This window comes from Aquila chrysaetos, chromosome Z (genome assembly GCF_900496995.4).
Source record: "Aquila chrysaetos chrysaetos chromosome Z, bAquChr1.4, whole genome shotgun sequence".
NCBI classification, from domain to species: Eukaryota; Metazoa; Chordata; class Aves; order Accipitriformes; family Accipitridae; genus Aquila; species Aquila chrysaetos.
In genome coordinates, this window is record NC_044030.1 from 36966784 (window position 1) to 36983924 (window position 17141).

The window sequence follows — 17141 nt, forward strand, 5'->3', positions numbered from 1 at the left end:
ACACCCCAGCACTGCTGGCCAGCCCTCTGGGCTCCTCTGCTTCCTCCCCCGGAGCGTCAAAGGCAGCACTTGGCTCACTCTCATGGCTTTTCTCCTGTCTTGCTCGCTCTCATGGCTTTTCTCCTGTCTTTCTCCCCTAGTCAGAGGGGGGAAATGACCGGAGACAAGGGGAGAGCAGCGGATATTGTCTACATGGACTTAAGTAAGTCTTTTGAGACTGTCCTCCCACAGAGAGATCCCCACGGAGTTATCCCCCTAGAGAAGGTGATGAAGGATGGGCTGAATGAGCAGACAGGGAGGGAGACTGAAAACTGACTGGATGTCTGGGCTCAGAGGGTGGTGCTCAGTGACGCAAAGTCTAGTTGGAGGCCAGTAACTAGCAGCGTACCCCAGGGATCACTACTGGGTCCAGTCCTGTTCAGCATCTTCATTAATGGTCTTGATGATGGGGCAGAGTGTGCCCACAGCAAGTTTGCCAAAAATACAGTATTGAGAGGAGTGGCTAATAGAACAGAGCGTTGTTGTGCCATCCAGAGGGACCTCAACAGGCTGGAGACATGGGCTGGTGGGAACCTCATGAAGTTTCCCTAAGGAGAAGTGCCAAGTCCTCCCCCTGAGCAGGAACTACCCTATGCACCATTACATGCTGGGGGCCAACAGGCTGGAAGGCAGCTCTGCAGAAAAGGACATGGGGGTCCTGGCGGACACCAAGTCAAACATGATCCAGAACCGTACCCTTGTAGCAAAGGCGGCTACTGGTATCCTGGACTGCATTAGAAAAGCGTTGCCAGCAGATTGAGGGAGGTGACTCTTCCCCTCTACTCAGCCCTACTGCTGAGGCCACACCTGGAGTACTTTGTGCAGTTTTAGACTCTCCAGTAGAAGACAGAGAAGGAGCTGGTGCAGAGGGTCCAGCCAATGGCTTGACTAAGACGACGAAGGGACTGGAGCATCTCCCATGGGAGGAAAGGTGGAAAGAGCTCACACTGTTGAGCCTGGAGAAGAGAAGGCTCAGGGCAGATCTCATAAAGCTGTAGAGGTATGTGAGGGGAGAGTGCGCAGGCAACGGAGCCTGCCCATGTCCAGGGACAGGACCAGTGTGCAGAAACTGAAACACAAGAGGGAGGTTCCTCCTCGGCATCAGGAAAGACTTGTTTGCTGTGAGGGTGATCGAGCACTGGCACAGGTTGCCTAGAGAGCTGGTGGAGTCTCCATTCCTGGAGGTCTTCAAAAGCTCCAGCTGGACATGGTCCCGGGCAATGTGCTCTACGTGAGCCTGCCTGAGCAGGCATGTTGGACCAGATGACCTCCACAGATCCCCTCCAACCTCAGCCGCTCTGTCATCTCGGGGGCTTTCCCTCCGGCAACAAGGGGTGCATTCTTCTCCCCTGACGGCCCTCGCAGGAGCCAAGTCGGGGCGCTCCGTTGGCACCGAGGAGCTCACCAGGGCTCCCCCCCTCCACTGCAGGGCTGCCCATTGTCGGGCCTTTGTGCTTGGGGCACCAGCCTCTTGTCACACGACCCAAGAGGCCTGAGCTTAAACCCCACTGTTACAGATGCACGACTAACCAAATCCAATAGGCGTTTAGACTCAGATTTATTCTTCAGCAAAAGTTAGTTAGAGGTCCGGTAACGTTTTATAAAACCACGGGCTCAGTGACGTAAAGAGAATTAATACTACACGGCCGACTTAAGAGTCCCCAAGATTTAAAATGATGGCTCAAAATGCGCGTATCACTCCCCTAAAAGCTGAGGGCTCTCTCCCTTGAGGAGTTACCTCGGGCAGTGCCCCGACCCGAGGGAGAGTCCCCGACTGCAGACCCGCTGCTCCGAGGAGGACTGCCAACATGTCCTCCGGCGGGACCCCGTTTATACCCCTGTCAAATCTGACCTGTGGTCGTTTGATCCCTGTTGGCCAGGAGGGTCACCTCAGTGTACCTGGCGCATCTCGACTGGCCAGTTCAAATTTCAGCCTGTGGCCTCCAGGGTTTCCTTCCCCTTTTCCCGGCCTGGAGAAATTTCATTTCCTGCTGGCGGGATGGGGGGGGGGGGGGTGTGGGCGGGGAAGTGTACTGCCACAATCCACCCCGTGACCCCAGTCATGATTCGACTGGTTTCCTTGAAGTGGTGGTTAAAAGTTAAAAGGGGGTGCAGTCTGATGAATTTGACGCTCATTGTGGGCCATCATTCCCTTCTGGTCTAGAATTTAAGTGGAATATTGAACACAGGAATATCCAGTGTATGGACAGTTTTAAGGGAGTATACTTAATCGTTAGTACAGGCTTCGCTACCAAGCATTTGATAGAGCTTATTGCAATATAGATTACGGTAATCATAACTACAAGCATTATTAAAGATTAGAGAAGGCTGGTCGCCCATCCCGTGAAAGAAAATCCAAACATATCAAAACTTTTCCCAACCAGTTGGTCCCTGGTGCAGAAGCAACTGCCTCTGAGTCTCTTGCCGTCTTCTCTCGTTGATTTAGTCTTGAAGTCACATTGACACATTTGGGGGCAACACAGCAGTTGTCCCTTGACATGTTCAAAACTTTACATATACCCTTCTCTTTCTTTGGCGTCTAATCCAATGCAGCCCAATTTTTGACAGTCATTTTACCGATATAACTGATAGTTTAAGAGTCCCCAAATTGTCAGATGTAACGGTGGCTAAGGTTGATTAGTTGTAAGTTCAGTTCTAGAATGCTCTATTGATGTTCCTTGAGTACCATACACAGTTGCCCCCATGGAATTTCAGGGCATACGGTAGTACCATTCCAACTCTGCCCCGTGATCCCATGGGTTAGCTGGAGGATATAGTCACATCTGGTGTTTCATACTGAAATAGCATTTACTGCACCTGGTGACCAACTATAAACAACATGAGTATAACCTCCTCCCCCATCCAATCTGAACCTCCAACTATAATTGTTACATTGCTCTCATGCGAGCTCAAGGACTTGCGATATATTAATGTCCATCATTTTGCCACGACATCATCATCCAGATCTTCACCATCCACACCTGTCACCAGCAAAAGGACTGGAATGACTCATTCCTTCACGGTCCTGTAAGAAAGCACAAACTAGGCCTCAGTCTTAAAAGCACGTCACAGGGTTAGAAGTCCGGTATTATCCACCGGGCACTGATGCGGTGAGTCTTTCCACTCCCATCCAAGGCTTCCCAGGCGTGCAGGTCTCTGGGTTTTGCTAAGGTCATAGGAACAACACCAATGGAGGGCAGCTTGCCCTACCTGTTCCTTGTTGTCCCCACCAACCAGGATATCATCTATATATTGATATATGTGGACACCTGATGGTACTTCCACAGCATCAAGCAGCTTGGCGAAGGCATTGTGAGCAATAGTGGGGGAGTGCTTATATCCCTGGGGAAGTCGATTGAAAGTGTACTGGGTCCCTTCCCAAGTGAAGGCGAACTGGGGTTTGTCCTCTTTCCTTAGGGGAAGCATAAAAAACCCATATCCTTGACATCTAAAGCAGCCATCCATGGGTGGGCTGCAGCCTGTATTGCTGTTATCACTGAGGTAATACTTAGGACGGCAGAAGTTAATGGTGGGGTATTACTGTTCAATCTTCTATAATCAATTGTTAGTCACCACCTTTCATCTGATTTACGGACTGCCCAAACAGGAGGATTATAAGGGGAATGTGTGCCACTGACGATCTCTCGTTTCTCCAGATCATTAATTACTTCCGAAACGCCCCATTTGGCTGTGGCTGGAAGCGGGTATTGAGGGACGCGGGTTCCTTTAGATTGCCATAGCGCAGGAGCAACCTGCAATGTTCTCACACGAATAGCCTCTGCCTCCCTGCCCCCGAAGCTCCACACCCTACCATTGGGTAGGTCCCATTGTCTGCCTGCCAGCACATCAAATCCCAGTACATTTCCTTCCTAGGGGCTTAAAGCCACTTCCACAGCTGTCATTCTTTTTTCCCCCCGTAACCAACGTTGAGTTCGAGCTATGGGGCATTTTCCTGTCGCCCCTGTTACTCCTCTAATGTTTATAGCCTTTCCTGGTGGCCTAACTCCCAGCTCACTAGCTTGTCGATCATTTAAAACACTAATTTGGGCTCCTGTATCAATTAAGAATTCCAAACTTATCCCTTTTGGGCCCGAATGTGTATATAAGGCCCTTTATCAGCAGACCATTCACCATGTAGCAGAGTATTCACCACGCGGATTGGGCGGCCTGAACCCCAAACCGCACCTCCTAGTTTTTTAGCCCTTCCAGCTCCCCTCGCAGTGCCGCGAAAGGGTCCCGTTTCTCCTCCCGAGCGGGCTGGGTTGCTGCCGCTTCCCTTTGGTCTCTAGCTTTCCCCTCCAGCAATTCCACTCCCGGATGTCGTCACCGGACTGCCCCGCCAGCACGGCTCGGGCTGCCCCCAGTGCCGCTGCTTTCCGCCAGAGCGTCCCTTCCGGGATCGTAGTTCCGACCCGACCGCCCGCGAGTTCGAGACCGCTCGGGGCCGGGTTTACAACCGGCTGGCCGGACCTTCCTGCTGCCCTCCGTTAACTCCGACAGTCACTTTACCCGGATAGTAACAGATTCTCCTCTCTCCTTGGGGTCCGCACCCCCAGCCCAGTAGGCTACTCGGGACGTTATCGACTGATCACCCGCCAGTCCAGCACTCAGAAACACTCCCGGTCTCCAGTAATTTCTTGCTTCACCATCACTCAGCAGTATCCGATCCTCCCCCGTTAGAGAAACTCTCCACAAATACTCAGTTTTGGTTTCACCCGGCTCGCGCGAAAACTTAGCTTGCAACTCACTGACCTCGGGTCCCGACCAAGGGGCCGTGCAAACAGCGCTCCGGGGGCTCCCACCATGTGGACCCGCGTGCCCTTCTGTTTCAATAAGGGGCCGCACGTCCCTTTCCTCCAATTCCACCTTCAGATAATCTATTTCCCCCTGCCTTTTAGCAGAGTCACTCTTTCGGTTCTGTGCTTGAATCAAGCAGGCGCCCAGGAGGACACACACACTGCCTTTGCCGTCCCAACAAGTTCTGCGGCATAGTTCTGCTCTCTCCATGACTGCTGCCGGGTCAGACCACTTGTGCTTTGCCCAGTCCAGACCTGGGGGAGAAGGGCTGCAGCCGTGCCTCTGTAATAATTCCTACATTAACACCATCCTGCCGACTACGCCAATTTAAAATGTTACAGATGCACGACTAACCAAATCCAATAGGTGTTAAGACTCAGATTTATTCTTCAGCAGAAGTTAATTAGAGGTCTGGTAACGTTTTATAAAACCACAGGCTCAGTGACGTAAAGAGAATTACTAGTACACGGCTGACTTAAGAATCCCCAAGATTTAAAATGATGGCTCAAAATGCGCGTATCACTCCCCTAAAAGCTGAGGGCTCTCTCCCTTGAGGAGTTACCTCGGGCAGTGCCCCGACCCGAGGGAGAGTCCCCGACTGCAGACCCGCTGCTCCGAGGAGGACTGCCAACATGTCCTCCGGCGGGACCCCGTTTATACCCCTGTCAAATCTGACCTGTGGTCGTTTGATCCCTATTGGCCAGGAGGGTCACCTCAGTGTACCTGGCGCATCTCGACTGGCCAGTTCAAATTTCAGCCTGTGGCCTCCAGGGTTTCCTTCCCCTTCTCCCTGCCTGGAGAAGTTTCGTTTCTTGCTGGCAGGATGGGGGTGGGGGCGGAAGTGTACTGCCACACCCACCCGCCAGGCCATGAGAAGGTGGCAAGTGTCCGGTGGAGCAGGCTCTCCCCCTTTGGGGCGTCTGCCTTCCCTGGCTGCACGGCCGTCGGCCCCCAACACCCCTGTAATGTCAGCGGGGAACAGCCATGACAGCCCCTGACCTCGCTGCTTTTCAGCCGCCACAGCTTCTGCGCGCACAGTTTTTGTCCGGGGCTCCTGTTGGCACACACACAAGGTGTGCGGGCTCCATCAGGACCTCCACCTTGCTCTACCAGCTTTGGCATGGGGGAGGAAAGCAGGTCTGGACACTGCGCCAAGGCAGCCCCTTCCAGCGCTCCTCTCCCCTCTGCCCTGCTGCGTGGTGCTGCAGGTCCCGCTGGCGCCTGTCGCAGGGCTTTGGACACAAGGAGAGTGCTGGGGGTGTCAGCAGCAGTGACGACTCCTAGCAAGTTCCTCCATCTTCCTGGACCGCCTCCTGCAGCTGCGGACTCCGGGTTTGCCTCGTTTGGAGAAAAGGAGGCTGAGGGGCAATCTCGTTGCTCTCTATGGCTTCCTGAGGGGTCCTGGAGAGGCAGGTGCTGACCTCCCTGGGATCCAGTGACGGGATGCGTGGCAATGGTTCAAAGCTGCATCAGGGGAGGTCCAGCCTTGATATTAGGAAGCATTTCTTTACCAAGAGGGTGGTCAGACACTGGAACAGGCTTCCTAGGGAGGTGGTCGATGCCCCATGCCTGCCAGTGCCTTAAAAGGAGGCGTTTGGACAATGCCCTTCATCATAAGTTTTAACTTTTGGTCAGCCCTAAAGTGGAAGAGGCCTTTGGACTGGATGATCGTTGTAGGTCCCTGCCAAATGAACTAGTCTTCTGTTCTGCTCTGTTCTATTCTATTTGTATTTCTACTTCTGTTCCTATTTCTATCCTACGGCCTTGTGCCCTTCTTGTAAATTGGAATACTGTCGAGTAGCTTCCAGTCAGCGGGGACCTCCCCAGACTCCCAAGACCTTTGGTGATTGATTGAGAAGGGTCCTGCCATAACGTCCACTAGCTCCTGGTGAGTCCCAGCAAGTCCTCGTGGACTTAGGAACATTCAACTGATGCAGCCGGCCCCTTACAATTTCCGTGTCCGCAAATGAAAGTCACTGTTCCTGCAGTCGCGGTCCTCCAAATCGGAGGACTGGACAGCCCAAGGTCTACCATTAGTATTAAAGACCGAGGAAAAAAAAAACATTGAATGCCTCCGCTTTTTCTGCATCCCTGTTTCCAGGGGACACTGGTAGAGTTTGGGTGCTACAATGGATGGCTTTAAGCTCTTCAGAAGGGATAGGCAAGGAAGGAAAGGTGGTTGGCTGGCTATCTATGTTAGCAAGTGTTTTGATTGTACAGAGGTGCATGATTGTGGTGGTAAGGTCTTGTGCCTATGGGTAAGGATGGAGGGAAAGGCCAACAAGGTAGATATCGTGCAGGGCATTTGTTATAGACCACCCAACCAGGTCGAAGAGACAGATGAAACATTCTACAAGTGGCTGGTAGTAGTCTTATAACTGTGTGCCCTTTTTTTCATGGGAGACTTCAACTTTCTGGAGGTCTGCTGGAAATACAACACAGCAGAGAGCAAGAAATCTAGGAGGTTCCTGAAGCATGTGGAAGATAACTTCCTGACACAGCTGGTAGGTGAGCTGACAAGGGGAGGAGCCTCACTAGACCTACTGTTTACAAACAGAGAAGGACTGGTGGTAGATGTGGTGGTCGGAGGCCGTGTCAGGCTTAGCAACCATGAATGATGGAATTCTCGTTTCTTGTTGAGGTAAGGAAGGGGGTCAGCAAACCCACTACTATGGACTTCCGGAAAGCAAACTTTGGCCTGTTCAGGACACTGGTTGAGAGAGTCCCTTGGGAGACAGTCCTGAAGGGCAAAGGGGTCCAGGAAGGCTGGACATTCTTCAAGAAGGAAGTCTTGAAGGCTCAGGAGCAGGCTATTCCCATGCGCCGTAAGACGAACCATCGGGGAAGATGACTGACATGGCTGAACAGGGAGCTTTTGCTGGGACTCAGGAAAAAAAGGAGAGTTTACCATCTTTGGAAGAAAGGTCAGGCAACTCAGGAAGAGTACAGGGATCTCATTAGGTCACGCAGAGACGAAATCAGAAAGGCAAAAGTTCAGCTAGAACTCAATCTGGCCTCTGTCGTAAGAGACAAAAAAAATGTTTTTACAAATATGTTAACAATAAAAAGAGAGGCAAGGAGAATATCTGTCCTTTATTGGATGCAGAGAGGAACATTGCCACCAAAGATGAGGAAAAGGCTGAGGTACTTAATGCCTTCTTTGCCTCAGTCTTTAATAATGACACCAGTTATCCTCAGGATACTCAGCCCCCTGAGCTGGAAGACAGGGACGGAGAGCAGGATATACCCCCCCATAATCCAGGAGGAACTAGTTAATGACCTGCCTGGACACCCACAGGTCTATGGGACCAGATAGGACCCATCCGAGAGTACTGAGAGAGCTGGCAGAGGAGCTTGCCAAGCCACTCTCCATCATTTATCACCAGTCCTGGTCAACAGAGGGGGGCCCAGTTGACTGGAGGCTGGCTAATGTGATGCCCATTTACAAGAAGGGTTGGAGAGAGGATCCAGGGAACTACAGGCCTGTCAGCCTGACCTCAGCACCAGGAAAGGTTATGGAGCGGTTCATCTTAAGTGCGCTCACATGACGTGCAGGACAACCAGGGGATCAGGCACAGCCAGCATGGGTTCATTAAAGGCAGGTCCTGATTGACCAACCTGATCTCCTTCTATGACCAGGTGACCCCCCTAGTGGATGAGGGAAATGCTGTGGATGTTATCTACCTGGACTTCAGCAAGGCCTTTGACAGTGCCTCTCGCAGCATACTCCTTGAGAAGCTGGCGTCTCATGGCTTAGACAAGTGTACTCTTCACTGGGTAAAAAACGGGCTGGATGGAAGAGCCCAGAGGGTTGTGAAATCCAGTTGGTGGCCAGCCACAAGTGGTGTTCCCCAGGGCTCCGTATGGGGGCTGGTACTCTTTAATATCTTTATCAATGATCTGGATGAGGGGATTGAGTGGACCCTCACTAAGTTTGCAGATGACACCAAGTTGGGAGGGAGGGTTGATCTGCCCGAGAGTAAGAAGGCTCTACAGAGGGATCTGGACAGGCTGGATCGATGGGCCGAGGCCAGCTGTATGAGGTTCAACAAGGTCGAGTGCCGGGTCCTCACTTGGGTCACAACAACCCCATGCAGCGTTACAGGCTCGGGGAAGAGCAGCTGGAAAGCTGCCCGGCAGAGAAAGACCTGCGGGTGCTGGTCGACAGCCAGCTGAATATGAGCCAGCAGTGTGCCCAGGTGGCCAAGGTGGCCAACGGCATCCTGGCCTGCATCAGAAATAGTGTGGCCAGCAGGAGCAGGGAGGTGACTGTCCCCTGTACTGGGCACTGGTGAGGCCGCACCTCGAGTGCTGTGTTCAGTTTTGGGCCCCTCACTCCAGGAAAGACACTGAGGTGCTGGAGCGTGTCCAGAGAAGGGCAACAGAGCTGGTGAGGGGCCTGGAGCACAAGTCTTATGAGGAGCGGCTGAGGGAACTGGGGCTGTTTAGTCTGGAGAAAAGGAGGCTGAGGGGAGACCTTACCGCTCTCTACAACTACCTGAAAGGAGGTTGTAGTGAGGTGGGTGCTGGTCTCTTCTGTCAGGTGGCTGGAAATAGGACGAGAGGAAATGGCCTCAAGTTGTGCCAGGGGAGGTTTAGATTGGGTATTAGGAAAAATTTCTTTACTGAAAGGGTTGTCAGGCATTGGAACAGGCTGCCCAGGGGAGTGGTGCTGTCACCATCCCTGGAGGTATTAAAAAAACACATAGACAAGGCACTTCAGGACATGGTTTAGTGAGCATGGTGGTATTGGATTGATGGTTGGACTCAATGATCTTAAAGGTCTTTTCCAACCTAAACAATTCTATGATTCTATGATCTGTGTCACATATACTCTAACCTGATTAAATGTAATTGCCTTGGGTCCTGATTGGATTATTTAATCTCCAGAGTTATTTGTGCAACTGAACTAAATTTCATATTTTATGCAGTTAAAGTTATTGAAAGATGTACAACTACATAAAAGTTTTAATATTTTGCAAATAAAAATTTTAATCTTGATAAGCCATAACACTTTAATATCTTTAAATACTCCAGTATTTGTTGTTGTTTTATTCCATTGAATGGCAGCATTAATGTGTCACTGGTTATTTTAATTTCCTTCTGTAAAACAAAATGCTCCAGATGATTTAAAATACTAAGAATTATTTTATCCTGAGTCCTTTTATTACAGAAGTCTTTTACTCATCTTTTCTGAGACAGTCCCTTCTGCAAAACAAAACAGAACCACACAGACCTCATGACTCTGGAGTGGTCAGTACAATGAGAAATTCTGGCACCAGAGATAAATTATCTCACATTCTCTGCAAACATCATTAGCATTTACAAGCCTCAGCAGTACAAAAAATATGGTGTGGTGTTTAACAGTGTATTAGGAGTAAGTAGACACCTCAGCCTGCCAAACTTTAGCACACTGAAGTTTGGCACTTAAACCCATAGCTGATGTGCCTACCAGAATACAGAGGTTTGACTCTGTTAGAAAATTGGGTTATTGAAAACACTTTTTTTTTTTTTTTTTTTTAAGTAGATATGCAGTTTAAAGAGCTTAAAAAATTTTACTACAAAAATCAAGTAACCTGGCTGGCACCATTTTGATAGTGGTATTCACATGTCTGAGGTCACCCCGATACTTTGCTGTCTGTTTAGTGTTTTTGAGAGTTGTCTCACACACTGGCCAATCTTTGAGTAGAAGTGGACACATAAGAACATTAGAAGCTGCAGTGTGTGAGAATTCAGTCCTCTAGCTTTAGGTCTCATGGCATCTCTAAGAAGACCCAAAAGCAGGTTTTGGGAAGAACATTAGCTATGTTCCTACTGCATGCCTCACTGACAAATTTAAAACTTGGTCCACTGGCAGAGCTTGTCATGTAGATGTGCTACAACAGCCCATGAATTTACTCAGTCAAACCAGTTTTTAACTGTGAGCCAGTTTTAGATGCTAAAACCAGACCAGAACACAATTGTTGCCAGCTAACACCTAAGCATAAGCTCATCCGTACATGTGAGCAGGTCCCAGATGATTCTGTACCTGGTATTGACAACGCAAATTCAAGAATTTTAATGGTGACTTAAATGGGTGCATATGAACAGCCAGATAATTGTATTTGAAGTTTAATTTCATAATGTCTTTTCTTAGCTAGTGCTGGGAGTTTGTGGCCAGACAGCAAAGCATGAGAACAGGCAAGGGCTGCCCCAGGAGGGATTCAGCCCCTTTGTCTACAGCACTAAGGGCTATTCCTGAGCCTCACGTGTGGCTAAAAGAGGGACAGCAACAGGGGCAGCACAATTGCTCCCAGTCCATGGAATTTGCCTAGCCAGATGACACTTGTTGAACTTCTCAGCCTCTCTTACACTCGTATACCAACAGACAGAGGGTCAAGCACTAATTTTTCTGGTTTATGTCTTGGGTTAGATACTTAACTCACTGTGGAAGACTTGACAGCAGCTGCCAGCCAGCCATAACCTACAAGCAAGCCTGGGCGTTTCTCCACTGTACTGAAAGCAGTAGAGGTGCAACACTAAAATAAAACAGTTCCTGTTATAAATGAATGAAAGAAAAACCTGGCACACCAATTCTTGACACCAATATGAAGGTCTTTTGGCTCACCCATTCCTCTCTGCCCTCCTGTAAGAAACAACAATAGTAAAGAGATGCTACAGCACCACAGTACAATGGTGGTGTGGCATTTAGCCAGAGGGCCTTACGGGACTCTGTTTTTGAGTCCTATTAGAAAGGCCATGAGAAAAGTTTATATTCCCTCATTCTTTTGCGCCAGTCATCCGTACAGAGCCAGAGAAGACACTTCCACCCTTCTTTCTTGTGCCCAGCTGCCTGCATAGCATGTAACCCCACAGGCTGTATACTGTTCCCACATCCAATTATCCTCCCATATTGGTGTCAATGACATTTCAGCTTTTAATAGAAAACTCAGCTCAGCAGAAGCCGTCTATCTCAATGCTTATAGTTAGATTGGGATGACTGAAGAAATACATTACATGATATTACAAGGAAGCTATTGTGAGGAAAACACTGATTAGAACCAGAACTAAATTTCATTAATATGATCCAAGGTAATAGGGTAGTTCTTCTGTGCAACAAACAAGGGGCAACTTCCTTCCTGCAACTCTGAGAGAGAAGAATTAGCTGACAAATTTCTGTGCTGGGTGCTGCAGTAGGAAATGCCGATGTTACTGCATAAGGGTATAGGGATAAAACTCACTTGACTAAAGCAGCTGTAAGATGCCCAGTCTGCCCAGTCCCCTTGTCATGAGGATCCTACTAATGTCTGAATCACTGAAGTCCTGCTGGAAAGGGACCAAGGCGAGTGATCTGCTCCTTAGCTGTTGTACAACTGAATCATGTAAGGACACTGCCTGCCTCTGGGGACAGAAAGGATGTAGCGTGCAGAAGGGAGAAGGCTGATCAATTCATAACTGCTCCTCACTGCAAGCAAAATGCATCTCTTACGTTACAGAAGAAATTGGCAAGAGATCCAGGATAGGCCTAAGGAATTACTACTCTTCCATGGGGAAGGTCCCAAGGTCCCACTATGCAGAGGAAGAAGCTCTCAATAAAGCCTATGTACTTGGATGATGTTCCAGAAAGAGAGCTCAAAAATATTTACTTCAGTTCCAAGTTTTCTGAGCACACTCAAGGAAGACAATAGCATAAGGTATTAGCCAAAGTGAAGACACAGTACAAGAGAAAAGAGCTGCAGAAATGTGACAGCCATGGAAATAACTTAAAGAAGGGTAGGAAAGATGAATGGGCTACAAGCTAACTGACAGAATGCAGCACTAATGAAATTTCACCCACAAGACCTGGCTTTCTCTTGTGGCTTAATTTCAGCAAAGAACGCCAAAAAAAAACCCCCCAAACAAACCCAAACGCACAACCAGTAATGAACTGTTGTATATTTAAGACAGTGAGAATCCTTTAACAATCCCAAAGGCCCCTGTGCTTTCACAGCCTGACTTGAAGCCTCAGCAAGCCTACAGCAGCTTTCTATTTACATCAAATAGCAGGCAGAAATGCAGTGCCCAGACTTCTTCCAGCTGAGCTCCCATAGGAGCCTGGCACCCAGCTGAGAGTCAGGATCTGCTTTCTCCATCCACAAGTGAGTGGTGCTCCCTCCCCAGGTGTGGGCAAGGGAGAGGGGACAAGATGAAGTGGTGAGTGCTAGGAGGAAGAAGAACTACAACCAGGCATCCATGTCAGTCAGGGCATTGGAGAGCAGCTTGTCAGTGCTGACAGTGGGAGCATGCAGCCCTGGAACTCCAGGATTTGAGCTGTTGCCTCTGCCAGCAGCTCCCCGCACCCCGTCCCTATTCCCCTCCCCGCCCCCCCCCCCCCCCCCCCCGCAAGGCAAGTTTACCCTGGGAGCCAAACTACACCCCATTTTCAGTCAGGTTCCTTTTCATAAACACAGGGACCGTAAAAGCACTCACACTACAGTGTCACAACTGTGCACCAACAATGGATGCAAAGACACCCATGAGAGGGCATGTTTTTTCACTCCACCATGTTGCTCCTCTCACAGCCTCTGTTGGCTTGCCACCCAAGACTTTGCTTTGTTACCATGGACTGGGTCCAGGCCGCAGCACAGATTTCAGCCTGTTCCTGGTAGGAAGGGACAGAGGGAGGCAGGAGAGCTTTCTAAGCCACTTATTCTTATTCCTTTCTAAATATAGGGGCCCACTTCCCCAGGGAAATGAAATGCAAACAAAAACAACAAAGAAAGCACAGGAAACAAGAAGTCTTTTCCTTGATTTGCCATGCAGTTTGTATTTTCATGTGCTTCTACTCATGTGTGCTCCAGGAGGAAATTGCTAAACAGAGAAATAGAAACCCAAGGCAAGGGCTGAACCAGACCTGGCAGCTTAAGCTTTTATAGGTTAGCAGACGTCTCTGTAAAAGGTTTAGCATGTTCATCTCTATTATCAGAGGAAATCTGCCACAGGAGGATTCACATCGTACTTATAACAAAGCCTAGATTCTGCTTTCCATTTGTTCTGAACAGCAGAGACCACCCCCAAGACAGTATTTTTATTGTGTTCAACTATTACTAGGGACCCAAATCCTGAAGCCTTAACTCAGGGCCTTACTATCTGTCAGGTTTACTTTAAGGCATTGAGCTATGTGAATAACTTAGAGCAGCCAACCTTCTGCATTAGAGAATATTTTTGTTTCTGTGAAAAGCCCCTGGGCCAAATAACATCGTCACAGGTAGAGCCAGGTGACATTTTTACAGCACAGGGAGAAAGCACCCACACTTCATATTCCCACAGGGATATGAGCATCCACAGCCAAGAAGTAAATTTTGTTCACTTACATCTTTGGCTGGGAGAGAGAGTTGAGGAGGAAGTATTTTGCAAATTTCACATCAGGAAGTGATAATCAAGACAGGAATTTCTTATGAAGGTCTCATCAGCCTCCAAGAAATGACTTTTTGCTATCTGCAGGGAACTGTATCTGAAGTTCTTGGAGCAGCTAGCTGGAACTGGTTGCTGTGCTGACTTAGCATTTGGACAGGGGGAAAGAACAAAGAAAAGGAAGCAGAACAATGTCAAACTCTGCCTCCAAGTATCTCTGAACAGGACATGGTGTGAAGCAAAACTAATTAACAACCTACGGAACAGAAGAATAGCATCACTGAAAGCACACTCTGGAGAAGACACCAGCATTTCATGAAGCCTCCAAGTGATGTGTGCAACAACAGCAGCTGAAAACCAAGCATTTGAAATCAGTTGATTGTGAAACACCAGGCAGCCCCAGAGGAGGGCTAACTGTCAATATAATGAGAAGGAAAAAAAAAAGAAAGAAAAAAAAATTGTAAAATTTTATTCAGATGGGGAGGACAGGAAAAGGGTAAAAGCTCAGAAAAGCTTGTGCAGAATGATCCAGGGTTGAAGAGGTAGGTTAGAGTTGCAAGTGCTAACAGGGTCCCTTGTGTTAGCCCAGTTTGGATTGGGAGGAGGAAGGACTGTGAAGAACTGTGAAGAACTCCAAAGACGACAGGCTCCTGAAAGGGGACTAGTCTTTGACAAAGTAAAAAGATCTGCTAAACAATAGACATTGCCCAGTCCAGACAGAAGACATAATTTCCTGAATTGCTGGCTTAAAGAATAAAGCTGGCACAGGAAGTTTCCACTCCTTTTCTCTGAAAACTTGGCCACAACTTCACTGAACTGTGCCTTGAAATGTTTCTCATAGAGGCCAGTTGGAAGTGGTTGTGCTGAGCTGAGGAACAGTGCTCAGAAGCCTGAGCTCAGACAAAGGATGAAGCATACTGGTGTCAAAGTCCTAGGCTCTGAGCTGTTTCTGACCAGGACAAGGTTCTAGGCAAAACATATTAAAAGCATTCTGAGTGAAGGAAGAGCATGCACTAGGACTGTATCATTGAAAGAATTAATGTAAGAAATAATGCCTTTCTTTCTTGAAATATCCAAATATTTATATCACAAAACTCTAAACTGACTTTGCTATGGAGGCTGGCATCTCACAAACTGTGCTGCAAGACATACAGTGGGAGGACTGATAAAATTATGCTGCTGTAATTTAGGGATTCTCTTTTAATAATGTCCATTAAAACAAAACAAAACCAAACCCTCAGGCAGAAAAGAATGTGGGAGAACAAAAAATATAAATATATCATGTGGGGCTACACATGCCCTCGCAAATAGCATGGGCCAAGGAAATGCCCAGCATTTGGAAAGTAATACAACAACTGTAATGGATTACAGCACTTTGTAAGAGTGTGCAACACCACCACATGGACAAAAATGATGGCAACAGACTCACCATGAGGTCACAGGAACTTTTCTAGCAGCCTGCAAGTGAATAAAGATTCTGGCATTTCCACCTGCTGCAAGAAAATGCACAGATGTGGTGCCAGAAATACTGATATTAGTACTAAAAAAGAGCTACAGAAAGAGCTGTTACATTCAGTGAAAGCCAGAGCCAACCATGTGAAATTAAGTATGTGCATTAAAAAAAATTATAGCCAGGTAAAATGCAATCTGTTCTAGCACAGTCTGGACACACACTGGTAGTTAGTAAGCTGTTAATACGCTTTTCAAACTGTGCATAATATAAATGTTCATTACTGTTATTAGTTTGCTGGGAAAGGAGTAGGCATGGAGCTGCCCCTTTCAGAATGTGCCACATGAATCAGGTCACCAGGCTTACTGTTGAGCATAAGGGGGACTGTGTTACACAGAGCCATCCAGCTGAAATGCGTATGCTGAAGGAAAACCTCTTTGGCTCCAGGTGATTGCTGAACTGCACAGAGCTCACCTTGGCCACAGCATCTACCTGCCTGAAGAGTCTTAGAGCGAAGAAAGCCCCAAAGACTCCTCTCCCTAGAGAACAAGGGTGGATTTTCCCAGATAAGGACGGAGACAGAGGATATATTCATAGGGATGGACCTAGATTTCCCAGGAGATTCGGACTATCTCTGCAGACACCCCCCCCCCAGTTCTCACAAAAGCATTTATGTTGCAGCTCTGCTCATCCACACAGCAGAGGTTAACGTCAAGTGCAGTAAACTCAGAGCATAACTTAGATGTGCTGACAAGGTACTCCTTCATTTAGGGACTAGGAACAGGAGTGTGACAAAGCAGGACCTCTTTTGCCTGGCAGACAGGGCCTGCAGACAAGACAGTTTTATACTTATACCCTTGGTGAAATATGTCCAAAGGATCACAGCATAAAACTGAAAATCAGATAGACCATCTTGCTTTGAGCATTAATAGGTCAAAGAGTTTTCAGGTCTACTGCTTTAAAAAAAAAATCATTAAGAAAGCCATTAATGAGATAAAACTACCCAGCTAGTATTATCCCCTGTTCGAACAAGTTCCTAATAATTAGGCAGGAATAACATTTTTTTCTTTCCTTAATGAGCTGCTTATTTTCTAGAGACACTTTATGCATTAGTGTCTCGTGATTGTTCCTGGCTTTGTTGTTGTCGAACAAGGATTTTAAGTCAAGGGGAATAGTCAATCCCCCTTTTCCCCTCCTCCCCATAATAGCAAGTTTCCATTTTCCAGTAGAAATATATTTAAAGTAGCAGCCACAAGAGAAACAAGAGCTAGAACCTTTTAAACTTTAATTTCCAGCTAATACAGTATTCCCTTGAGTGATTCTATTCTGTGGTTTTGAATGCCTTTGGCATAGCAGAGATTAATTACTGGACAGTGACTCATAGGGACACTTGGCTGCAGTGTGTTGGCTTTTGTAATGGGAAGGGAGATGAAGACACAATGTGAACTGTTTTGCTTTTTAAAGTATGCAGTAACCCTCACAC